The following is a 16,824-nucleotide window of genomic DNA, read 5'->3' as shown; positions in this document are numbered from 1 at the left end:
ATTTTGAATTTTGTACCCGATCATTTGTTTTAGTAATGTTGATCAAATCATGGTACAAATTTCTCGATTTAGACAAAACGTTCTATCGTGTTGATTTGAATTGCCCGGGCGCTTTGATTCCCAGACACCGATCTTAATTCATACAAAAAATTTGTTTTCATTAACTCTTTTCAAAGCAGCACACCTTTTTCAAGCGTGAATCAAAATTTTTCGTTGGTTTCGATTTTTTAATAAATAATGCACTCTAGAGTTTCCATTTCCCGGCCATTTTGCTTGTCCCGGGATTCGGGACAAAAACTGAAGCTTATCCCGGGAGTCCTAAATTAAAATTATGCGTGCTTCCAAACTGCATAGCAAGATTTTAAGCTGTTTTGCTATTAGTTAGTTTCTTTTCTTATTTTTAATTCTTTATTAGTATCATTTCAAACATTACATTCATTTCTTATATCTAAGTGTTCTGTGTTAGACAACACTATCATCTTTATTTATTTAACTAATTTGGTTTCACAAAATTAAGGTTTTATTAACATTTTGTTAACAACATATAACATTTCATTTGCCGTAGCAGTTCAGATTTTTTACAGGTGAGTTGATTTCACCTGCTTGTAAGAGAAAAAAACACTTTCAATTCACTTAACCTAACTCAACCTAAATATATAACGCATTAGTCGTGGCAATAGAAGATTGCAACGATTTCTGTCTAAAATTAATACAAGTCGGACTCGATTATCCGGAGTATCGATTTTTTTTTTCACTCCGGATAATCAAATCACCAAGAAAAAACAATTGAAATCTTAGATAAAAGAACTTAAATATTATCTTTTTTTGTTGTTTTATTTATATGATGCGGTGGTGTAGCCAGCAATTATTTTTAGGAACAGTAGGGGTCTTCAAAAGAAAAAAATTTTTTTTTTGACCAGCATACACAAAAAACAATTTTTCAAACCCCCCTTTTCTTAAATGCGTTCAAAACTGCAAAACCAAATTATTCCATATTTATGCATAAAAATTGAAAAACAAGAACATCAAAAAACAAATTCCGGATAATCGAGTCTAAAATTCCGGATAATGGAATCCCGGATAATCGAGTCCCCGGATAATCGAGTCTCCGGATAATCGAGTCCGATCTTTAATTATTTTATTCGAAATTTGTTCCAAAGCTTCTACATTGGATATTCTATGTAGTTCATTGATACTTCACCAGGAAGGAAGCATAAGAATCATTTTTAAAATTTTATTTTAAATCCTCTGCAGAGCTTTTTTCCTGGAATTACAACAGCTAGTCCATATTGGTACAGCATACAACATGGCTGGCATGAACATTTGTTCGAAGATCAAAAGCTTGTTCTTAAGACAAAAGTTTCGATTTTCTGTTAGCAAGTGGATACAAACATTTTATATATTTGTTACATTTGGCTTGAATGCCCTCAATGTGATTTTTGAAAGTTAAATTTGTATCTAGCAAGAGCCATAGATACTTAACTTCATCTGACCAATTTATTGGAACCCCTCTCATCGTGACAACATGTCTTCTTAAAGGTTTCGAATAAAAAGCTTTTGGTTTATGTAGGAATATTATTAGTTGAGTTTTGGAAGCACTAGGAGAAATCTTCCATTTTTGCGAGTAGGAAGAAAATATATCCAAACTTTTTTTCAATCGACTGCAGATGACACGCAGACTTCGTCCTTTGGCGGAGATACCTGTGTCATCAGCAAACAAGGATTTTTGGCATTCCTAAGGTAACTCAGGTAAGTCAGATATGAAAATATTGTATAATATTGGTCTCAAAATGCTGCCTTGAGGAACACCAGCTCTTACAGGAAATCTTTCAGACCTGGAGTTCTGATAATTAACCTGTAGTGTACGATTTGACAGATAACTTTGAATTATTCCAACAATATATGTTAGAAAATTAGAGTTTTTTTTAATTTTACTATCTTGCCTTCATATGCCAAACACTGTCGAATGCTTTTTCTATGTCTAGAAAAGCAAGACCAATGGAAAAGCCTACAGATTTGTTGAAACGGATCAAATTTGTTACACGTAAAAGTTGTTGAGTGGTTGAATGTCCATGGCGGAATTGGAACGGTTCATTGGCAAAAATTGAATTTTATTTATCCGGTTTTCTTGTGTAAAACAATAAAACGTAATTTCTGAGCTTTTTTGTCTGTAAATCAAAACTGAAGGCTATGGTATGTAGTTTTTTTTGGAATGAATTCACTTGTAGAAATGAAGTGAACTTGTTTGAGCAGAAATTGAAATATTTATTTATATATAAACCACACAGAAAACGTATTTCCAGAGCTTTTTTGTTGGTATATCAATATTAACCCCTCTACCGGCAGCTTCATTTTTTACCGCAAATAAAAATTCAAATCGCGATAACTTTTTTGTTTCTTGGTATTTTTGCACCATTTTTTCACAAGTTCTCAAAAAACTCTTCTAGTTTGAGAATCCATGTCGATAATAATCATTGGTGATCTGGTTTTGAAGATATTCCAATGTTCTTTGGGGGACCGACATTCTCCATACAAAATGTTTTTGGCGGCCATTTTGTTTTTGGCCAATTTATCAAAACAATAAAATAGGGGCTATACATTGCCAGGTAAGAAGGAGCTACTTTAAAAAAAATCATGCAAATCGGTTCAGTATTCTTGGAGAAATCTGAAAATTACGATATAGGGTTTCTTGAAGTTTTCAAGAACTTTATTTGGCCAGCGTGGTACCAGAAACATAAATGCTCATTACTAAAAGACGGTTCCACCAAATTGCTTCATTTTTTCACAACTAACTCTCAATAATGTATTGTTCCAAGGAGTGAATATCCGAATACGATAAAAATTCTGTAGGCTTAGATATTCACGTGAGTGATGACTACACGTCGGTCCCCCAAGGAATTTCGCAATATCTCCGGTTCCAGATGACCAATAATCAATATCGATACATATTCTAAAACCAGAAGAGATTTTTGACAGCTTGTGAAAAACTGGTACGAAAATATCAAGAAACAAAAAAGTTATCACGATTTGAATATTTTTTCTTGGGTAAAAAATGAAGCTGCCGGTAGAGGGGTTAAAGGCGATGAATTGAAATTTTTTCAACATAAATTTACTTGTAACATTCAAGTGAATATTGTATAGTCAAAAATAAAAGGTTGAATACACTCAAAATTGTTTTAACTTACAAGGCAACATAAACATACTTTCCGGGTTTGTTCATCTGTAATTAAAAACTCAAAGCTATGACATGTACACTCCCGTGCATAGTTTGGGTTCACCCCCTAAAAAACATGCAAAAGTGTTCAGTCCATATCTCTGTGATTACACGTCCAATTGAAACTCTCTAAGCCGCATTCGAAAGTCAAAGAGTTATTCTTACTTCGTATGTAGTTTTCCAAAAACATTCTTTGAACTTTGTATACTAAATTTTTACTTAAAGTTGTGACATTTTTCAAAAAAACACACTGAAAAAACATAGCTAATTTCCTCGGCATTGGAGAGACCAACATTTTAAAACAAGGTGTCATTAGAATCGTAATCTTATATTATTTGAAGAGAAAACTAGTCAAAATCAATGAAACAGTCAGTCAAGTCATCGTGCAAAAGTTTGGGTTCACCTGAACTTACTTAAATCTGTGAAATCTCAAACCAATCATGTACGCGCCATTATTTGCGCTCAAAAAGCTTTAAACTATTAAAATCGATTGAAAAATGGCAGAGATATTGACAAAAATTATCTGCGTGCGGCTCAGGTGAACCCAAACTATTGCACGATTTGCATCATACTGAGGGGTGAACCCAAACTTCTGCACGATGACTTGACTGACTGTTTCATTGATTTTGAATACTTTCCGGACTTTTCCGCAAAAAATTAGTGGGGTCTCTTCAAAGAATATAAAATTACGATTCTAATGGCACTATGATTAAAAATTTTGGTCGATCCAATGCTGAGGAAATTAGATATGATTTTTCAGTGTGGTTTTTTGAAAAATGTAACAACTTTAAGTAAAAATTTAGTATACAAAATTCAAAAAATGTTATTGGAAAAATACATACGACGTAATAATAACTCGTTGCCTTTCGAATGCGGCTTAATGAGTTTCAATTGAACGTGTAATCACAGAGATATGGACGGAACACTTTTGTGTGTTTTTGAGGAGGTGAACCCAAACTTTTGCACGGGAGTGTAGTTGTTTCGGCACGGATTCACTTGTAGAAGTGAAGTGAACATTTTGGAGCAGAAATTGATTTTTTTATTACACTCAAAATTTCTTTTACTTAAACTATCACGAACATTCGTATTTTGGTCCCGTTTGCCTGTAACTCAAAATTCAAAGCTATGGCATATATATATTTTTTTTACATAAAATTTATTGTGATAATCAAGTGAACATGTTCGAGTAAAAAAATAAATTTTCTATAACACTCAAAATTTATTTTATCCAAAAAATTACACAAAAAACGTATTTCCTGAGCTTTTTTGTCTGTAAATCAAAATTGAAAGCTGTGTCATATAGTTTTTTTCGACATCAATTAACTTGTAGGAGTTAAGTGAACATGTTTGAGCAGAAATTAAAATTTTTTATTACACTAAAATTTTTTTCACTTTTTCACGAAAACCCCTATTTTTGGACCCGTTTGCCTGTAACTTAAAATTAAAAGCAACGACATATAGTTTTCCCGACATTAAATTCATTGTTACAGGCAAGTGAATATGTTCGATTAAAAAAATAAACACTCAAAATTTATTTCACCGAGAAGTTTGAAAGTAATTAAAAATTTCTATCTTTATCAAAATATGGTCTCTTGACTTCTACAAGCACGCTCGTGCCGAAAAAATACATCTCATTATCTTCAATTTTAACTTATAGACAGAAAAGTTAAGGAAATAGTTGTTTTTTAGTAGTTTTTACTCAAAATAAATTTTCAGTGAGGTCGAACATTTACATTTGTTCTCAAACATGAACACTTTTTTTTTAACAAATATGTCCTAGATTTGAACTGCAAATGGATCAAAAATATTATTTTTCGTAGTATGTATATAAAATTAAAATTTCTGCTTAAACATGATCACTTGACTTCTACAAGTAAAAACATGCCGAAAAAAACTATATGTAAATAAGTAGATGAAAAACCCGAATTGAGTACTATACCATTCAATTCCACTAGAGTTTGTATCCTTTAACAGATACGCGTATTTCGATTTTATAAAATTAAAAAAGTGGTTTTATCTTTCTTAGTGTGCGATTTTCTATTCCTAAATCAATTTAAAAAGGCGTAATTTTTATGCTCTTTGTGATTTATTTAAAATTAACAATAAAATGTTTTATTTAAAATTAACAATGAAATGTTTCGTCAATATTCAAAATATTGCCTAAGATATTTCAGATACGTTATATTTTGACCCATTCTCAACCTCTAGATCAAATCCCAAAAAAATAATTGCTAGACGTGTGTCAAGATCTTTTTAAAATGTTATTTTAAAAAATGTTTAGTTTTCCAGAATAATTATTTAGAATAGCATGAAATTCTAAATAATCAATAGTTTTGTTTAATGTGCGTTTAGTAAATATTTGACTAAATTTATTCATTTATATTTGACCTGCATTTTCCATATTCTAAGAGTAAAATAGAAATGTGTTTTTTGAAATAACTATGATTATATACTGTGCAGTTCAGAATAATAGCACCATCTCGCAAAGATTGAATTTTGTGTCTTCATTGAATGATCCACCACTTCACAATTTGTGCTACAGTGCTACAGCGAATTACGAATACGAATTCATACATGTTACTATTGTCACAACAAGATGGTAAGACACTATTTAGCGATATCTAATTCAATAGTGATTTGTGTCTAGAATCTACCAAATTCCATATTCGTGCATCTGTTCAAATGCAAAAACAATGTTTAGGTATTTTTTTGTTTATTTTTTTTTGTTTATTTTTTTTTGTTTATTATCACCTGAAACTTAGTTTCAATTATTTTGATTGATTATTATGATTGCTCAAGTCTTTGATAAAATCGTTTAGTCCAGTCGAGCCGTCCAGCGCGTAGTATCGTAATTTCACAACTGATTAGAAGTATTGCCTATGTTCCGGAAGTATACGATACCACTTCAGACATCGAGCCACTTGATTCAGCAAGTGGCGTTTTCAGATACTTTTAAAACCAATTGTCTCGTTTGAGGAAGGATTAGTTGATTTCCGTTTTGATACCGTTAAGGTGCATTCTCATCCTTACCTATCGATATTGAAGTGGTCATACAATTTAATGTGTTTTCCGATATAAGGCTGTTTCTAAAATTATAAAAGTAATAACATAGGTGGAGATCCCTTAGTACCGGCCACTTGAGAAGTTGAATTGAAAGTTCCGATGTTTCGTGCAACCTTGTTACCTACAAAGGAATAAATTTAACCATTTCTTTTTCTTTTTTTTCGTGTCCTTTTCTATGGTAACATAAATACGATTTTTTCTTTGCATATAAGGTGGTTACTCTTGATACCAAATTAACAAACCCTGCAGTTTTGTCTCTAATGTCGGATACAATCTTGCAAATATTCATTATTGTGACCAAATGTTGCCACCTCAAAGAACTCTAGCATGCTTCAGATCAATTAAAGAAAGAACTCAAAGAAAATTAATATGCTTCAGATCAATTCGTACACATAAAGAAAAACCCATGTAAATTTCAGCGTAAAATCATGCACATAAAGAGAATGCCAGATATGTCGCAAATTTACACGTCACATCGTGTAAAATTACAATAACATCATATAAGGTTCCGATACGCATCGTGTAATCTAGCATGGACTCTAACCGATTACGCGACAATTCACATAAATTTACATGACTTTGATGTAATTTTACACGATGCGTCATGTAAATTTGTATACTATATGTCGCAGTTTTTAAAATTTTCAGATCTAAGCTGTGATGTCTTCAGCTGTCAATCTGAATGCCATAAAGAAGATTTTCTATCATACTATTGTTTTGTGTATTAATCCCCTCAAAATCAGTGGATCGAAAAGAAGAGATGGATGGATGTTTCATAAGGCTTTTGATTTATAATATATATTAATATTTTTCATCACATCAAACATAAGATCCACGTGTGGATCGCAAAAAAAAAAATATTTTACAAGTGTCAATTCCTTCTATTGCCTTAAATACTTATCATTAACAATACAAGACTGCGAGTGATCAAAATGCCCAATCCCTCTACAAATAACAATCATCCACCACGCGCCATATTTCAACTACATCATCAAAACGTAATTTTGCCACTCGATGATAGTCAATGGATGGAATAGAATCAGCTGACTTTGAATAAATACACTTCAGATATCATTTTCAAACCCGTGGAACCGATTTTGTCTAGTACTGTGGAGACATCTTGACTGGACTGTTTGTATAAATGTGTGGAGGGAAATATTCTTGGCACTTCATTATAACCAATAACAAATAGATACAGCTCTCGAATGACTGTTACGTAATTATTGAAAGCATCAGTGTGGTTATCGCATATGTGTTTATGAAAGGTATCGTCATTGATACTGTATCGGAACCATTTCGCGCAAATTATCGTCATCTGTGGGCACATTTTATTAAATTGACGTAGGTCAATTGGAATCACCTTTGCGCACTTGGCTCAATGGCGTGGGTTCTACCACTTCAGAGAGAGAGCGCGCAGATATCTCCATGAGCATCTAATATCAGACTGTATGCAAGGCAAACTTAAATCCTCTATCCACCTACCACGCTTAGTAATGCTTTCAGTGATAATCTTATGCGGATATACCCCTTGGTATGAATCAGTTTGCTTGCTTACAGATTTTATGAGGTAACAAATTAGTCCTTCCTGTGACAGCGCATGGACAAATTGGAAAATTTAAAACATAACTGGCGTTGACGAAGCATTCAAAGGATTACTGCAATCAAACTTTTTGGAATGACTTCACATCTTAAGTTGCTTGAGTCATTTTGATGTTAAGTTGATGTTTCATTATTATACACTGCAAGCACATTTTTCGTATTTCTTCTAATATCCATTTCGCACATTTCACGCCATTTTTATTCACCATACGAAAAATTCAGCAACGATTCAGCAACTTTATGAAACATTCGTAAGCGTTTTCGTATTTTTGCGTTTGTTTCCACTAACTCAACATGCACCAGAAGAAAATATAGTATGTATTAATATTACGAAACTAGGGCAGATGTACCAATAGTGGAGGTACTAAGCAAGATTGAACTTCATATAATCGCCTAAATTCAAAAAGTGCAATAAATGTACATGTTAATGTTGTAACGGAAAGTAACGACCATTGACTTAATGAGAAAAATGATTTCATCGCAGTAACCCACGGCATGTCAGTGAAAAATAATACCTCCACTATTGGTACACTGTTCCTTTAGTTGCGGTATATTTTTAATTTGTGTTCCTATAGTTGCGGTATCCGTTTTCTTATGGGATCCTCCACTATAGCAACACTTTACCGCAACTATTGGTACAAGCAAGAATAGTTTTAGCAATTTTAGTGATATTTCATCAGTTTAAAAGCAATTTGAACGCTCTTTTTACCTATTCCGTGTATCAACAAGTCAATACGTCGATTGGCAGTATCGATTTTGTGGCTAATGTAATAAAATCAATATAAACGGCACTACCGCAACTATAGGAACACCCACAACTAAGGGAACACTTACCCTAATCGTTTATTCAACGAAATTATTCGTTTTATTATTGTATCTATCGTAAAATGCACGAACCCATTTCATCGAATGCAGTGCAGTGCTACAAAATCGTAATGCTTTTACAAATAATTAGTACATCGTATTTCAATGTTTGTTCGCAAAACGAAATGAACGAATGTCTGTTATGAAATTATTGGTACAATATAACTTTTGAGAGGCCTTTAGTGATTCAAATTTAAGTGTACTGAAATTCTACTGTTTTCAAGCTTTTCAACAAGATTTTTAAGTGATATTCCAATCCAGTAAGAAAAACATAATAAATCGTAGAACATTGGTTTGTTTTAAAGCTCCCATACAATTTGTATGGAGTAACAAATTGCCGAAAATCTTTAGAGTAGTTTTTCTCAAAAGTAGGTGTTTGTCTTACACCCCTTTAATTTAAACTCCCCCAATTAGGATTTTGAGGGATGTTGAGATTATTTCCTTTTCAGATTAGTTGTTCAAAATTGTGAAGCTAAAATATTTTAAAATTTTGATGAAACATTTAAATCTAGGGTAGGTGTACCAGTTATGGCCATAGTGGTTCCCTATTTCGCCATACGTGATAATTTGAATGTCTCATCGTTTTGAAAAGCTTTCTTGTGTTTTAGCAGTAAGATATAGGATATATCTTGATGTCAAAACATTCAACAAGATGAAAAATGTGAAAGCTATCCGAATTTCGCATATGGCCAAATAGGGAACCACTATGTCCATAACTGGTACACTTTCCCTAAACATCATTGACGAACTGCAAACTTTTCGTACATACAATCTCGCAGCATGGCCTCCTATGCAGTTCGTTCCTCGCATTATGGCCTCATATGCAATTCGTAAACAAACTGTGCACGATGAACCGAAACCACTCAAATTTATGGTAAAATGTTAACTGGAATTATGCGTCTTTCAATGAGCGAAATTCTATTTTTGCGATTTTTATTGTTTTCTCGTGATGTAGAGGTCGAAAAAATTTGAAAAGTAAACAGATGTGCTCAGAAATCGTTAAGCTACCATGTAGAATCAAAAATTTGATAAATGTTTGTTTTTGGCTTGGAAATTTAATTTTATTGCGAAGCTGGTTACATACTTTTTACGAAACTGTTTCGATGCAGAAAACAACGAATGATTTCGAAGTTTAAGTAAACGACTATGTTATATGCAGCAACATATATAATTATGTTTCTGCCCTCCTTGATTTTTTTTAAATAAAAATAGTAACGAAAAAGTGATTATTTTTACTAAAGGAATAGGATAGAATCAAATCTCCATAAGTGGATATTAAAGAAACCATCGAGACATGGGAATATCGAGTTATGGAACCGTTTTTTTTTTAGAAATCTGTTTGATGGGACAACCATGAACCATAATTTTTTTTTTGGTTCCATGAGTCGATATCGAGTTAAGGAACTTTTAATCGTGGATGTTAGGTGTATACACCAGAATGTAGTAAGGTATTCTGTTATTTTTTGTTGCCTCATACGTTACAAGCTAGCTTTAAAATCTACAACTTATTAGTCACGTTTTCCTGGGAACTAAATATTTAGAATGTGCTGGCTTTGGATCAAATCGTTTTAGGTCTATTGAATCATTCTTCTTCAGAATTGCTTTGTTAAATCATTAAGGAACAAACCAGTTTGTGATCAAATCATATTGAAACCCTCCAAGTGATCACATTTGCAGTGTTTTTTAGTGAAGGTTTGCTTTTTATAACTTGCGATATTGAAACTTGCAGGCCGTGTTACTCCCAGCCTAGATGAGACCCTCGTCTCCAAGCCTCAGGGTCGGCGCTACGCTCGTGACACTCCGCGAAATTAAACACTCATAGATTGACTCCAATAAAACTCCCTATAAAATCCCAATAAAAATTTCGTGGTCGCGTGTACACTTGTATTTCCACTTCCTTGACGTCCTACTTCCTTTACTCCTGACTCCTAACCTTCCTCTCTTTCCTATAATATAGCGCCGATAAAGCGTCAGCTGCAGATGATTAGACCGGCCGAGACTGATCCCCTGTAATATTGTTTGTGTAGGATAGGAGAAGCAGTTTGAACAGGCTTCTTCCACTACATGTGTTAAGTGCTATATGCACTGGCCCCTCCACGAAAAAATACCGTATGCTGATTCCGGGAAGAAAAGGGTCTGAGGCTAAGGGAAGTGTCTGCGCATTCTGTACACCACTTGAGTAATTCAGCGAGAATTATTCATTTACAGTGTATGAGCAGGTTTCAGTAAGTCGTCGGTGCTGCGGCATCCTCAAACTCCCTAAGTTAGCTTCTTACTTACTTTACTTTACTTACTTTTGATGGCACTACGTCCTTCAAGACATGACCTGCGCCACAATGTTACGCCAACTAACTCGGTCCATGGCCTCCAGTTTCTCGATCGCCCCACACTTCCAAGATCCTGCTCCACTTGGTCAAACTACATAGCTCGTTGCGCTCTTCTTTGTCTTGTACCGGCCAGATCCGAGATGAACTCCATTTTTGCGGGATTGCTGTCCGGCATTCTCACAACGTGCCCCGCCCATATCGTACACTCCCAGCTTTGGCGGCTTTCTGGATACTGGGTTCACCGTAGAGTTTCACAAACTCGTGGTTTATTTTTCTCCTCCATACTCTGTTCTCACAAACTCCGCCAAAGATCGTCCTAAGCACTATTCGTTCAAAAACTCCTAGTGCTTGCAGGTCCTCTTTTAGCATTGTCCACGTCTCATGCCCGTAGAGCAGGTTTTGGAAATTTTAACGATCATTGACACACGAGCCATAATTTCATCCCATTTATCCGCCTGCATTCATACAAAACGCATGACATTTATCGTTCGTGGGAGATAAGGAGCCATGCACGAAAACAAGACAGACACACATCATCATCACATCACATCAACACTTGTAACATTTGCTGACCCACTCTCATTCTGATCACGAAATAGAGGCGAATATTTTCCATTTTCTATGCTACGTTTGCAACCAAAGGGGTGTGGGCAAAAGCCTAGATACTGTGACGACGGCAGGCACCGCTTCAGTGCAACATGTGAGGTGACCGATGGCCCGGGACTAATCGAGGCTATGGATCGCAATAGGGAGTACCTCCTGAGCAACTTGATGTGATCATCGAGTTTGTTAAGAGCAAAAGCAATATCGGCAAAGACTTGAAAACAAATCTACTGAAATTGCGACCATCAGTCCTAGCTACAAAGCAGGACTACGAGAAAGCCATGGAACAACTTGGCAAGGTAGAAGGCAAAAATGACACTAGGTCGTGTCAGATCGAAGTGTTTACCTTCACAGGCAACGCGAATATATCTGTTGATATTATTCGATACGCGATGCGGAAGAGGGGACCTTCCGGGGATGAATACGTGGCGAAAAGACATATGGTTGCTAAGGGAAAAGCGACCTACGCGGCCGTCCTCCAGAGCGGAAAAGCTGGCACGAAGTAAGCCCCACGATCAAGAGGACAAGGCAACAAAGGAGAGGCCAACACCAAGCCTAGGGTCAAGAAAGCCAAGAAAAAGGAGCCACGGGATAACCCGAACCAGGCAGTGCATCCACAGGAACCAGGGGCGCAAGGCAACAGCAACCCGTGGATACGAGGATACCGAAAACAGCGAAACGTAGGAATTTAGGCGAAGCCCTCGTTATCAAAACGGAGGAAGCGAAATACGCCGAAGTTCTGAAGGCGATGCGAAGCACGGAGAAGCTATCGCCATTGGGCGCAGACGTGCGGAGCATAAGGCGAACTAGGATTGGTGAAATGATCCTAGTCTTAAAGAAGGACGCTAAGGAAAAGGGTGCAGTCTATAAGCAACTGGCACAAGAAGTAAATGACGACGAGGTTGATGTAAGATCCCTTACTGCTGAAGCGACTCTCCAGTGTAAAAATCTGGATGAGGTCACCGATGCAGCGGAGGCCTCGGATGCTCTCAAAGAGCAGTTTGACATCGACGTATCCAGTAAGGCCATCCATCTTAGAGAGGGCCCGCAGGGCACCCAGGTGACGGCGATCAGGCTGCCGGTCGCAGGCCAACAAAGCGAAGAACTTGGGCATACTCATAGGTAGGTTGGTCGGTTTGCCGGCTGAGTATACAACAGCCTCCTAAAGTTTGCTTCAAATGTTTCGGGAAGGGCCATAAGTCGTGGAATTGCAATGGTCCCGACAGAAGTAAGATGTGCAGAAAATGCGGCACCGAAGGCCATAGGGCAAGCGATTGTAAGCAAATCGCTAAGTGCCTAATATGTGTCGACAAAGCAGACAACGGACACTTAACGGGCGGACCCAAATGTTCGGGCACAAGCAGAGTATCAAAGCAGCCAAAACGGAAGTAACACAGTTAAATTTAAACCACTGTGATGCAGCCCATCAGCTGCTTTGGCAGTCAGTCTCGGAAACCAAGACTGACGTGATGTCACTACCGGACCCATACCGCATACCACCCAACAACGGTAACTGGGTGGTGGATAGGTCTCAACAGCTAGCAGCTATAGGGACGACAGGAAGATATCCAATCCAAGAAGTAGTCTCTAGCTCAAATGACGGTTTTGCGATAGCAAAAATCAACGGCGTGTTCTATTGCAGTTATTACGCGCCCCCAAGGTGGGCGATTGAGGAATTTTCCCGCATGGTCGACAGGATGATATCAGAGCTAGCCAATCTGCAGCCAGTAGTGATAGCTGGTGACTTTAATACATGGGCAGTGGAGTGGGGTAGCCGCTGCACCAACCAAAGAGGCCAAGTGTTGTTGGAATCCCTGACCGTATTAAATGTAGAGCCAGCAATTGTAGTTACAGTGAACACCTTCCGAAGAAATGGTGCGGAATCGATTATCGACGTAACGTTCCGTAGTAACCTTGCAGGAACCATTAACTGGCGAGTTTATGACGGTTATACTCAAAGTGATCATCAAACGGTTCGCTATAGTACAATGTTTAGCAGGCGAAGGACAGTGCGATGTAATTCGACCGAATTCCGGGGTTGGAAAACAGTGTGCTTCTAGGCAAAGTATTCATTGCAGCCTTGAGGCGTGAACGGGATACTCTGGACCTAAACTGTTCAAAGCTAGTTGCTGTGATATCACGATCGTGTCGTGCTTCCAGGCTGAGAAAAGCCCTGTATCCATTCTAAGTTACTGAGCATGTGATGTTCACAATATTTTTCATTTTTAGCAATAAATGTCTAGCTAAATGCATCAATCAAGTTGACTTAGATCTTAATGTCATTATCGTCAAACTATCAGACTGATTTCTTCATTCTTCATTCAAACCATTAGACTGATTTCTTTGAACAGAATGAATTAAAGCTCTGCGAAACATTTTCGCTATTAGAACCACGTAACAAATTGTTTACAAAAAACTTGAAACTCGTTGCTTTTGTGCTGAAAATATATAAAATTTAACGTAATTCAACAACTCATTTAAGAATTGGACAAACTATATATTTTTCTCCATTAATCAACAACTTTTAGCTATATTCTGTGAGAGGAACATTTCAATATGGACATTGGATGAATATTCACTTAATTTCCAACTTTTGTTGTAAAGAGTGATAAAGAAAAATCATGAATTTTTCTACCAGCTAAAAGAGCAAAGCTTTTCTATGAATTTAATTTTTTATGCATGTCTCAACATCTATCAAAATTCTGAACACAACGATTTTTGGTAACCATCCTTAAGTCATTTTTTTTCTTTCAAATCGTCATTTAGATTTTTAACTTCAGATCACCCTCTTTAGTGAACTATCGTGCCAATTGACCTGAAGTCTGACCACTGAAATAAATTGTTGAAGTAGTTTACTGCCCATAAATGCATAACAGTCCCACGTGACTTTTTGTCATTTTTTAGTTAATTACGGGAAACGTCATTAAATTGCATGTACTTTCATTGTATTATAAGAAAATAATACGTTTGTTCTAGAAATGTTAAAAACAATATCGAACTTGGTCTGTCCCACGTTACTAATAAACGCATGTCAGTCTCGCGACTTGTGTGATAAGGACTTGCGACAAATTGTGTTGATAAGTAAGTCAAGTAAAGGAAAATATACTTATCCACAATTGTTGCCGTAACCCAGGGTGGTCAGAAAAAATCTACGACACACTTAAACGGAAGAATCGTTTGATTCAGCATACAAAGCTATTGGATTTCCTTGGATCGTCTTCCTCGTACTTGTACCGACGCCGTCTTTGAACATCCACTCGTTCCCCTCGTTCCACGCACTGGCGTATATAGCTGGTTTACTCTCGTGAATCCAATGCCTAGAGCAACGTGTTAAGACGAATACGGATTTTCTTCGGTATTTTAAGCCCGTAGTTCATTATACATCCACAAGTGACAAGCTTTACTTGGTGCGATAATCGACGCTTCTTGGCGTTGTGTGTCGCTTTCATGTTGTTGTTCTCTTGCGTTTTTGGAAAATTCATCAACGGCTGTTTGACTTCCGTCTGAGTCCATTTCATCAGTCCCCGTCACATATATAGTGTCCTCCAAGGATTTTAAACAGCTTACCCAATGCTACGTCTGCGGTGGAAACTGAAATATGCCGTCGCCGCCAGCATTGCCGTCCTTATCGTTGAAGCCAGCGAACTTGTCTTCAGAGCCCGCGTCATTGTACAACGGGACGCCATCGGCCATACTCCTGCACTCATCCTCGGAACTATCAGAAGTACCATAACTTTTCAAATAATCGAGAGCAGACTATTTTCGCGAGTTTGAATGCGGACACTAAACTGTCAAACAACAATAATACACATGTGAAGACCGATGCATCATAGTAAGCACTGATACTGTTATGCGTTTATTCTCGTACATTCAAAAACAAATAAACGCATATTAGTCACGCGTACATTTTTCCGTATACTAACTAAATATTTGAGAAAATTAATAAACAAAATGTATGTAATACTGTAATCAATAGTTCGTTGCACCATTTGAGTTCAAATTTGGGTGCGAAAACATCGCATTTTCAATATAATTTGAGTAAAGAAAGCACGCAGGTGTTCACGACTTCTATCGCGTTTTTCTTGGGTGCGCTGTTTTGCTAGTGTGACTGGTATGCATTTATGGGCAGTTTAGGAGCTCGGTTATCAGAGTATAATGAACAAATTAAAACTGAATGAACATGGAAAATAATAACAAAAAATGTTCGAGCTCTTAAATGAAATGCCTAAAAGTAAATTAAAACCGAATATTATACTATACCATTTTATTCCTCTAGAGTTTGTATCCTTTGATAGATACGCGTATTTTGACCTCAACTGTAAGGCCGTCTTCAGTGTATAGTACTTGACTCCAATCTGAAATCGGATTTTTTCACGACCCACCAGAGATCGCTATAGGACCCCCTAGGGGGTCGCGACCCACAGTTTGCTTTAGAAAGCTATTTAGGGGTGGTCCACTTATTATGTAAGACAATTTTCGGGATTTTTCAAACATCACCTGATAAGACATTTTGTATAAAAATATAAAATACATTGTATGTCACGTAATAAATCTCAAAATATATAGGGTAATGTCTGTGTATTCTATAAACCACTTGAGAAATCCAGCGAGAATTTTTCAAGTACAGTGCATGGGCTGTTTGTAGTGGGTCGTTAGTTGTGCGGCATCCCCACACTCCCTGAGTTTCCTTTTCTGGGGTCTGATTGCAGATTTCCTTCTTGTAAAAAAAAATATTTTCCTGTCAAAGTTGCCATTTCTACATTTGTATATTGTGTTGCAGTTACGGTGATAACCGGTAGACAGACCGGGAATCCAACCCAGACACAGCATGGTTTAGTTTTGTAGCTAATATGAAGGGTATGCTTAAGGTGCTTCCTTAGCCTTTTGTTATCGTCCCTGGATATAAAACGAAGCCATGCTTGATTGGATTTCTGGGAATCAATCAGTTCAGGATTTTTTTATGAAGATAATTTATCCAAAAATGAAAACTTTAGCTAAGAATACTCTTATAAATGTGCAAGAGCTCATAAAATACTTAGCTGAAAAGTAAAGGTAATCTATTATGGACTTCATGTCAAGCTTGAGAAGAAGTAAAAGTAAATTATGCTCATGAAGCATTTTATGCTGCAAAGAGTATTGAATAGGACTCTTGAG

At 36.5% G+C, this 16,824-nt stretch overlaps 1 protein-coding gene across 2 annotated transcripts in view; it reads left to right on the top strand.

Moving 5' to 3' along the window:
* LOC5567705 overlaps positions 1–16,824 on the top strand; it is a 41,505-nt gene that overhangs the window by 11,391 nt on the left and 13,290 nt on the right. The window lies entirely within an intron of this gene.

The sequence above is a fragment of the Aedes aegypti genome, chromosome 2, assembly GCF_002204515.2.
Source record: "Aedes aegypti strain LVP_AGWG chromosome 2, AaegL5.0 Primary Assembly, whole genome shotgun sequence".
NCBI classification, from domain to species: domain Eukaryota; kingdom Metazoa; phylum Arthropoda; class Insecta; order Diptera; family Culicidae; genus Aedes; species Aedes aegypti.
Note: the sequence above shows the minus strand (reverse complement) of the source record. Positions and strands in the feature narration are given on the sequence as shown.